General features: G+C 46.9%; 2 non-coding genes across 2 annotated transcripts; one reads left to right on the forward strand and one right to left on the reverse strand.

Annotated features, from left to right (window-relative positions):
• Positions 1-5,687: 5,687 nt before the first annotated feature.
• On the reverse strand, positions 5,688-5,760 carry TRNAK-UUU (transfer RNA lysine (anticodon UUU)). The gene has a single exon. It is a non-coding gene; the product is annotated as a tRNA-Lys (tRNA).
• Positions 5,761-7,102: 1,342 nt separating this feature from the next.
• On the forward strand, positions 7,103-7,175 carry TRNAV-AAC (transfer RNA valine (anticodon AAC)). Its single transcript has one exon. It is a non-coding gene; the product is annotated as a tRNA-Val (tRNA).
• The last annotated feature ends 1,996 nt before the right edge of the window (positions 7,176-9,171 follow it).

A 9,171-nucleotide genomic window follows, 5' to 3' on the forward strand; every position in this document is an offset into this window, starting at 1 on the left:
CATTCCTGATTACTAAGGTTTTATATAATAGTGTGTTTACTTACCTGCTAGTAGAGTATTGCCTGTATAGTATTCTCGTGTTTGTTTCATTAAAATAAAGTAAGTTTATTTTTGTAACACTGTGTGGTTCTTTCATGTGTATAAGTACTGTGTGACTATAAGTGGTATTGCCTGAGCTTTGCATGTCTCCTAGATAAGCCTTGGTTGCTCATCCACAGCTACCTCTAGAGAACCTGTCTTACAAGACCCTGACTACACCTCAGTAATAGGGGATACCTGGACCTGGTATAGGGTGATAACACCATAGATGCTCTCCACACACCAGGCCAGCTTCCTACAATAGCCATGTTGCTTATATACTGGATGCACGCTAGCACAGCCTTAGCAAGGCCGTTGTATGATGCTTTGTTGTACCATGTTGCTTATATACTGGATGCATGCTAGCACAGCCTTAGCAAGGCCGTTGTATGATGCTTTGTTGTACCATGTTGCTTATATACTGGATGCACGCTAGCACAGCCTTAGCAAGGCCGTTGTATGATGCTTTGTTGTACCATGTTGCTTATATACTGGATGCACGCTAGCACAGCCTTAGCAAGGCCGTTGTATGATGCTTTGTTGTAATCCAAGCAGCCACCAATCAGAGCAGAGACTGCTGTGGTAATGAGGGTAAGAACAGGGCATCACAGTGGTTCTCCAAAGAACTTATGAAGGGGATGAGACGATCGGAGTCATAGAACACACCTGTCATCAAAGCAAACGCTGGAATACTTCAAATCAAGTGTAAAGAATACAAACACCACGTTTTTGAGGTAATAGCGGAACTCTGAGGTCTTTGATGTCCTGGTGACCTTTGGTAGAACTGGGGGCAAGTCAGCAAGTCCTTGGGTCACTCTGGAAGCAGTTCTTTGTTCTCTTCCTGTAGGGCAGAGGTCAGCAAGCATCATGGCAGCTCAGCAAAGCAGGACAGCAGTGCCCTGAAACTGTCAGGCACAGCAAAGTGACAATCCTTCAGCATAGCAGCCTTCACTCCAGCAGGGTTCTGTCTTAGGTCCAGACGTGTACTGATTTTGGGGGTTTAGAGACCCAGAACTTATACCAAAATGTGCCTTTGATGTTGGGGTGACTTCAGAAGGTTTCTCTAAAATGCACAGGTCCCGTTTCACCCAGCACCGGCTCCAGACAATCAGCGGGAGGTAAGCAGCCCCATTTGTGTGGCTCAGGCCACTACCCTTTGATGTGTAAGTGCGAGCCCTTCCCAACCTCTTCCCCATGAGGACCTATCAGTATGCAGATGAATGCAGATACAGTGGCGTATCCTATGTTTAGTGTTTAGTAATTGGTTAACACTTTTGGGTCTGCTTTTCAGAGGAGGATACCATGGTAATGTTTGCAGATTATTGGTACAAACCTGAGGATCAAATACATAGAACTGTTTGTGTTGTACATCAGACAGAAACCAATAGTTAGCTTAGCTAAAACATTCCATGAGCGAGTCACCTTAATTCCGAAACCTTGGGCACAAATAAAAGACATGCTTAATAACAATGTTCAAATCTGCATAGGTGAGTGATCAAGTGGTTCTGAACATGATGTTTAAGTGCATTAATAAATGTACACTAGTGATGGATTAGTTGGGGTCTTTGAGAACATGTTGAATGCGCCCCTTAGTTTATTTTATAATTAATAGTAATAAGAATCACTTTTTTATACAGTGCTTCAACCCGTGCTTCTGCCATTTGTAAGTGCTGTCAGTGTCAGGTATTAGACATATTAATTGTACTCAAGACACTAGCTGTTCTTTTCCAGGGGTACCGGACCCCTGGGTGTCCTCAACACCCACTCAGGGGGTCCACAACTGCTTGGAAAATGAATTCATGTTAGCAGAATAGTAAAGTATATAGAAATAAGAATGTTGGATGTAAAATTGAAAATGTTAAAATGTTTCGTAAATGTGAAGGAATTTGAAATTGGGGACTAAAAATCTCACACCAATTTAGCAAAGTAGAGTAAACTTTTAGTAAATTATTTGATACCAAAACAACAAAAGTCTGATCAGTAGACCCGGGGACATGCAATTTTAAAGATTTCAGGTTAGTAAGGTGCCCAAAAGCGCAAACTACCACTTGCAGTTATCTGGTCGTGCGAAACCAGGTGCAAATCACAAGTTCAGGCTTACCGCGATGGAGCGCGTTGGCTGGATAAATAGGCCAGGTTAACCCAGCTGAAAGAGTCACCTTCAAGGTGCAGTGCAAATAATTCCATTTGCAGTGAAAGGGGCGTTGCGCATGGTCGCCATTGTAGCGCGATGATTCTGTCAGGTGTCACGAACAGTCATTGCTGGAGCTTCGTGGTGGTGGTCATCACGAGTTGTCAGGCGTTGCTGGCAGTTGCAGTGGCATGAAGAGTCGGGTTCACTGGAACTTCACAGTGACAGATGGCACGGGTTTGTGTTTATGAAGAGTCCAAATCTTCAGAATTTCTCCTTTTCTTTGAAGTGGAGCTCAACTAGGGCCATTTCGAGGTTCCAGGACCTGAGGAGCACCTCCTGGGCATCAGGAATTCACTCCTGCAGAGGCCAGCAAAGCTCAAGCAGCTCTAGTTGGAGGTCCAGGCAGCAGGTCAGCTGAGCACTTGCAGGTAGCCTTTGGAGCTTGTGATGTCATTGTAGCTCAAAACAGGTGTCAGCTGACCTTTGGAGTCACTTAAGCCTGAGATGAAGGGTGCAGGTCCAGTCTTCCTTCTCAGCAAGCAGAGCATCAGGCAGCAGAGTAGCAGGGCAGCAAAGTGGCAGTCCTGGCAGCAAAGCAGCACCGCAGTCCTTCTTCTGTAGCATCCACAATTTCACAAGCATCTGAAGAGTTGGGTCTGAGGGTCCAATATTTGTATCTGGTGCCCACTTTGAAGTAGGAGAAGCATCTGAAGGTTTTCTTTTGAAGATCTTGAAGTCTCCTGCCTCCTCTGCTCTGGCTCCAAGCTGGCTGCATGAACAATGCAGTGGTGGCAAGTCCTTTGTGTGAAGGCACAGCACAGCCTATTCAATTGCAAGTGGGGCTATGCCCCGCTCTGCCCCCCTCATCCAGTTGGTGGTCCATCCAGGCACCCCTAATCCATCTATTAAGTAGCTGTCTAGGAGGAATAAACAAAGTCTAATGGCTAACTACACCTATTTATGTAACCCAGGAATGGGCTGCAGACACCAATTGGCGATATAGGAAAAACAAGAAGAAGGCGCTCAAAAAACGGGCAGAAAAGCAAGGAGAAAGCAGTGAAAACGATGGAAGAGAAAGGAGAAGGCACTCAAACAACAGGGGAAAAAACAAGAAGGCAATGAAAACGAGGGAAAAGCAAGGAGAAGACACACAAAACAACAGGGGGAAAAGGAAAGGAGAAAGCAGTGAAAATGAGGGAAGAGCAGGGGGAAGGCACACAAAAAACGGGGCGATGGAAGGAGAAAGCAGTGAAAATGTGAGAAAAGCAAGGAAAAGGCAGTCAAAAAAATGGGGAAAAGAAGGGAGAAAGCTGTGAAAATAAGAGAAGAGCAAGGGGAAGGCACTCAAAAAACGGGTGACAGAAGGAGAAAGCAGTGAAAATGTGGGAAAAGCAAGGAGAAGGCGCTCAAAAAAGGCAAGGAGCAGGCTGAAAACGAGGGAAAAACAAGGAGTAGGGACTTAAAAATGGGAAAAATCGCGGAGAAAGCAGTGAAAATGAGGGAAAAAGCAAGGAGAAAGCAGTGAAAACAAGGGAAATGCATTGAGAAGGCACTCAAAAAATAGGGAAAAGACACAGAGAAAGCAATGAAAATGAGGGAAAAGCAAGAAGACAGGAGGGATGCAGCAGCTTGGTCTTTCCAGTCATGATTCATTGGGGTCCAAAAAAGTCAAAATGTTGAGTACCGCTGCGATACAGTACTCAGTATTATTCAAAGCACAGAATCGAAAAATATGGTAAAACTACAGAAATTGTAAGTGTGTGTGTGTGTGTGCGTGGGTGTGTGTGTGTGTGCATGTGTGTGTGTGTGCGCACATGTGTGCACATGTGTGTGCATGTGTGTGCGTGTGCACGTGTGTGCGTATGTGTGCTCGTGCAGCAGTACTTAATCTGTAAAATAATCAGAGCCGGTGCCCAAAGCTCTGCTCAGAAGACTGCAGCCGGCACTATTGAATGTCAGTGCACTGAAAACCAAGGTGTGCAATCTTCAACCCTCTTCATGCCTCTTTAATCCACTACCAGACACTCCCTGCTCCTTGATCTCACTCTTGCAGGTTCCTGCTTTCTCCCTCTGTGACAGGTTTTCCATCTTTCTCTTCCTCCTTCTTTCCTCTTAATGTGCTTTTCTCTCTTGTGCTCTTAAGAAATATCCGATGCGATAAAATAAGTCCCAGTCCCTAAAAATGCTTGTCTGACCCTCCACCGGCAGCCACCGGCTCAAATTAAGCACTGACGTGCACCCAATGTCACCAATGTCTGTCATATTTATTGTCCCCCTGAAAAATGCCAGAGAGGACCCTTAGAAAGGCACAGACGCCTGAGGCTGTTCAGTGGCCTCCAGAGGTCTCCTGGCACTTACATATTTACAAATTAAGCACTGATTCACTGATTACCAAGCACTAATAAAGATGTTCATTATTGCAGCTCTACCTGCTGTTTCTAAGCACTGTAAATAACGGGTGTTTCTATAATTTAAATGCTCAGTGTACTAGGTTTGAAATAATGGAAAGCTGAGTTACCCTTCCCAGGATTTAAACTCTCGAGCTGCAGATCATAAGCTGCAGATCACAAGAGGTGTCAGTGGCAGCCATATAACACTGTGCTATTTCACTGCCCAATCTACCTATGTTAGTGATAACAAAGGATTGTGAAGCAACTTTTTCAATTGTCACTTACACGAGTGACCCCCACATTGCATACATGGGATAAAGTCCCCCAAACCGAGCATTATAAGGTGTTACACGTCATCCAGGCACGTGACTCGATGGAGAGAGGAGGCCACAAGCCGAGTGTGTCTACAAGGCCACAGAGCTCCCAGGGGGACCTGCACCCTCTTCTTGCACCGAGGTTGGTGATTCTTTGGGACAGTTTTACCATAAAGTTGCACAAACAGCGCAGCAGGCGGGGTTGCTTCACTGTGGAGAAAGCGCTGCAGAGCCCTCTCTGCTGTGGCAGGGTCTGCTGCTCTGCCCCACAGCGCCACACACACAGCCTGACACCACAGAGCTGCACCCCCTCCCATCTGGAACCACTGCTTGCATCTGGGCTCAGAGCCGCATCTGTGCGGCCCGGGGAAGCGGTCTGTGGTTTGTGAGTAACTCTGAGGGGTCTGTGGGGGGTAATCTGGTGCTGTGCTTGTGTCTCCTGGGGAAGCGGTCTGTGGTTTGTGAGTAACTCTGAGGGCGTCTGTGGGGGGTAATCTGGTGCTGTGCTTGTGGCTGCACCAGACTCACTCTCTCACCGTGGTTAGTGGCGGCAAGGAAGGGCCACGTGGCACAAACCAGTGTCTGACTATGAAACGTCACTGAAAACTGCTATAATGTCAGCAGGGGGCGCTGCTGGCTTTAAGAAACCGGAGTGATAACAGATTAAATGTTAGCAAGAGATGAAAGAGTGAAAAGCAGGAAAAAATCATTGATCATTTTAATACTGTTTAATAACAGGTAAATGTTGAAAAAAATAAATAAATAATGTTCCGCCCGAATAGGGACTTGAACCCTAGACCCTCAGATTAAAAGTCTGATGCTCTACCGACTGAGCTATCCGGGCTACAGACTTACTGATGTGGGCCCCCGTCTCCTCTTTCTGTACCTATTTAAGCAGACATGGTGCTCCTGTTTTATTCATATCTGGGGTCCACCTCCTACCCCTGGGTGCATCTGAGCTGTCATCCAATCACAACACGCACAGCCAGAGTCAGCTTCACTGAAGCCAGCGCCTAGAATCCCACTTTAACAGCTGCTGGCGCCCCACCGATCTCATTCCACACGTGGCCTCTCTTGTGGGAGCTCGGGCGGTTCTCAAGTCTTACAACCACTCATTTGCATATTAACCCCATCACTAGACGTTGGAGCACTTACATGTGACGCAATGGTGACGTCATCGCAGCACATCACATACATTGTGTGGGAATCCGCGCAGAGAAAGAACAAACCGGGGGGCTTCAGCCCCAGATGGATTTAAAAAGCCACCTTGACTCGACTGTGCGACCTTTCACCCTCACAGGAAACAATCTGATGCTGGAAACGCGGCTGGGATGTCCCAACAGTGCAAGTGAGAGAAGAGAACCGAGTGACTGCCGTGGGCGTCAGAGTGAGACCCCCGTGGAGAGTGTGAGGGAGTGTGAGACTGACACAGAGAGAGACGTGTGAGAGTGAAGCAGTGAGCATGTCACAGCTGTGAGGGGAAGACTGATGTCTCTACTGTGGGGCTTCGTGATACAGGATTGCATTGTTCTCACGCCCGACAGGAAGCCTTGATCCCTGCACATTCCAGTTCACCAGTCACAAATGGTTTATACAGAATCTACTTGTGAGTGTGCAGAGCGAAGACCTCTCAGCAGTGCAGACACTGGTTAGTGATGGAGCTCAGTGAGAGATCCCTTTCCTGAGACCTCTTATCTGTGCATCAGTCACTGCTGAGTGATCAGTGAGAGATCCCTTCCATGAGACCTATCTGTGCATCAGTCACTGCTGAGTGATCAGTGAGAGATCCCTTCCCTGAGACCTCTTATCTGTGCATCAGTCACTGCTGAGTGATCAGTGAGAGATCCCTTCCCTGAGACCTATCTGTGCACTGCTGAGTGATCAGTGAGAGATCCCTTCCCTGAGACCTATCTGTGCATCAGTCACTGCTGAGTGATCAGTGAGAGATCCCTTCCCTGAGACCTATCTGTGCACTGCTGAGTGATCAGTGAGAGATCCCTTCCCTGAGACCTATCTGTGCATCAGTCACTGCTGAGTGATCAGTCAGAGGCCTATCTGTGTAGCATTCAGTTGTATGCACTGAGAGCCCTCCTGGGTGTGCAGAATTCAGTACACTGGATATACCGCACTGCATTTACTTCCAGCAGGTTCCCAGAGCTGAAGCTGCCTCGGTATGTTTCATGCGGGTTTCCGTAGTGTAGTGGTTATCACGTTCGCCTAACACGCGAAAGGTCCCCGGATCGAGACCGGGCGGAAACACACTTTTCTTTTCTCCTCTAACTCACAACAGCTGCTCCTTTTATTGTTCTAATGCGCTCTAGGACTCCATAGGACCCACATATAACATCATTTCTATTTACAATCTCTTTATACATTCAGCTGCTTCAAGGACAGACTGACATCGGGCTCTGTCCCTTTACAGTCAGACAGCAGGACAGCTGCTTCCATCACTCACAGGCACTGCACATGCTGCAGGCACTGTCACAGGCAGGCACCAGTCTTTACACAAACACAGGCAGGAAATGTCCAGACTCTGAGCATAGAATCATAAAGCAAAAGTGACAACAACTGAGGGACCATCAGGGAAAGTCAGGCACTGGGAGTGAGTTAGAGTGAGAGACTTAGACACCGGGAGTGAGTTATGAAAGTGTGAGAGGGTGAGAGACTCATGCACTGAGAGAGTTAAGATGGTGTGAGAGACTGAGAGACTTAGGTACTAGGAGTGAGTTAAGAGAGGGTGAGAGACTCAAGCACTGAGAGTGAGTTAAGAGAGTGTGAGAAACTGAGAAACTCAGGCACTGAGGGGTATATTGATACTTTTTGTTGCAAAATTGCACTAATGCAGTTTTGCATCAAAAGGTTTTGCACCGGCTTGCCCCATTCCTGAGCACCAGCCGGGCGCCATATTTATGGAATGGCGCAAGTCGGTGCAAAGGGTGGGCTAGCATAAAAAAATGACGTTAGCTGGGTGGGGGTGGCGGTATAGAGGAGAAGGGAGTTTTGCACCAAAAAATAACGTTAGGCTGGTTAGAGGCAAAAAAAAATGCCTCTAACCAGCCTAGCGTCATTTTCTGATGGAAAACCATCCATACTACATGACTCCTGTCTTAGAAAAGAGAGGAGTCATGCACACCACCCCAACGTCCAGCAGAGGGGGCCAGGGTCCCCTGGGCATGGCCATTGCACCCTGTGCCATGCAGGGGACCCCAAGTTGGGCCCCCAATGGTACTTTAATAAAAAAAGAAAAATACCTAGTTATACTCACCCTACTTACCTGGGATGGGGTCCCCCATCCTCCGGTGTCCCTCTGGTGTGGGTGGGGGTGTTCCTGCCTGGGGCTTGAGGAGGGCGACCATGGAAATAGGTCCACAGGTTCCCTAATGCCTGGTCTGACCCAGGCATTAAATAATGGTGCAAAGCAAGCTTTGCGCCATTATTTAGCCCCTCTTCCCACCGTGCGTCATTTTAGCACTGGGATAAAAATGGGGATATGGGGTTTGCACCATTTTTTAGATGGTACCGCCTACCTTGCATCTCATTAACGCAAGGTAGGTTCATGCATCTACAAAATGAGGCAAACTCCATTATTTTTACGTTAGACACGTCTTACGTCAAAATATAAATATGGAGTTAGTTTTGCGCTGAATTTGAGTGAAAAAAAGACACAAATCGAGTATAAATATGCCCCAAAAGTGAGTTAGGAGAGTATGACAGGGTGAGAGACTGGGCCATTGGGAATGAATTAAGAAAGAGTGAGAGATACAGTCACTGGGAGTGAGTTAAGAGAGTGTGAGACAGTGAGAGACAGGCTCAGAAAAGAGATATAGAGGTAAAGAAATGGAGCCTGTTACACCTGCAGAGTAAAGAGAGATGGAGGGATTTCTAATAAATGCATCTAAATATAATGTGCACGCACTGGTCTTACGTCATACAAGCTCCTTCCTTCATTCCTTGGAAGTCCCAGTTCACCAGTTGCAAGTGGTTTCTACTGGATCCTGATCAGCATAAGATCACTAGGACACTTACCTAAATGATTAAGCAACATTTTATGGTTCTAGAAAAATCACTGGAGACACAATTAGCCAGTTCCACTGCAACAGGAATCACATAGAATATACTTCATAAAAGGCAAGAATCTCCTACTGCAGCAAATGAATCTAGAAGAAACCACTTGTTACTGGTTAACTGGAATGTCCTCCATGATTTAAATTTGCCACTCTCCCCACCCTGTGAGCAGGGGTTTCAGGGGACAGCA

The sequence above is a fragment of the Pleurodeles waltl genome, unplaced genomic scaffold (assembly GCF_031143425.1).
Source record: "Pleurodeles waltl isolate 20211129_DDA unplaced genomic scaffold, aPleWal1.hap1.20221129 scaffold_67, whole genome shotgun sequence".
NCBI lineage: Eukaryota > Metazoa > Chordata > Amphibia > Caudata > Salamandridae > Pleurodeles > Pleurodeles waltl.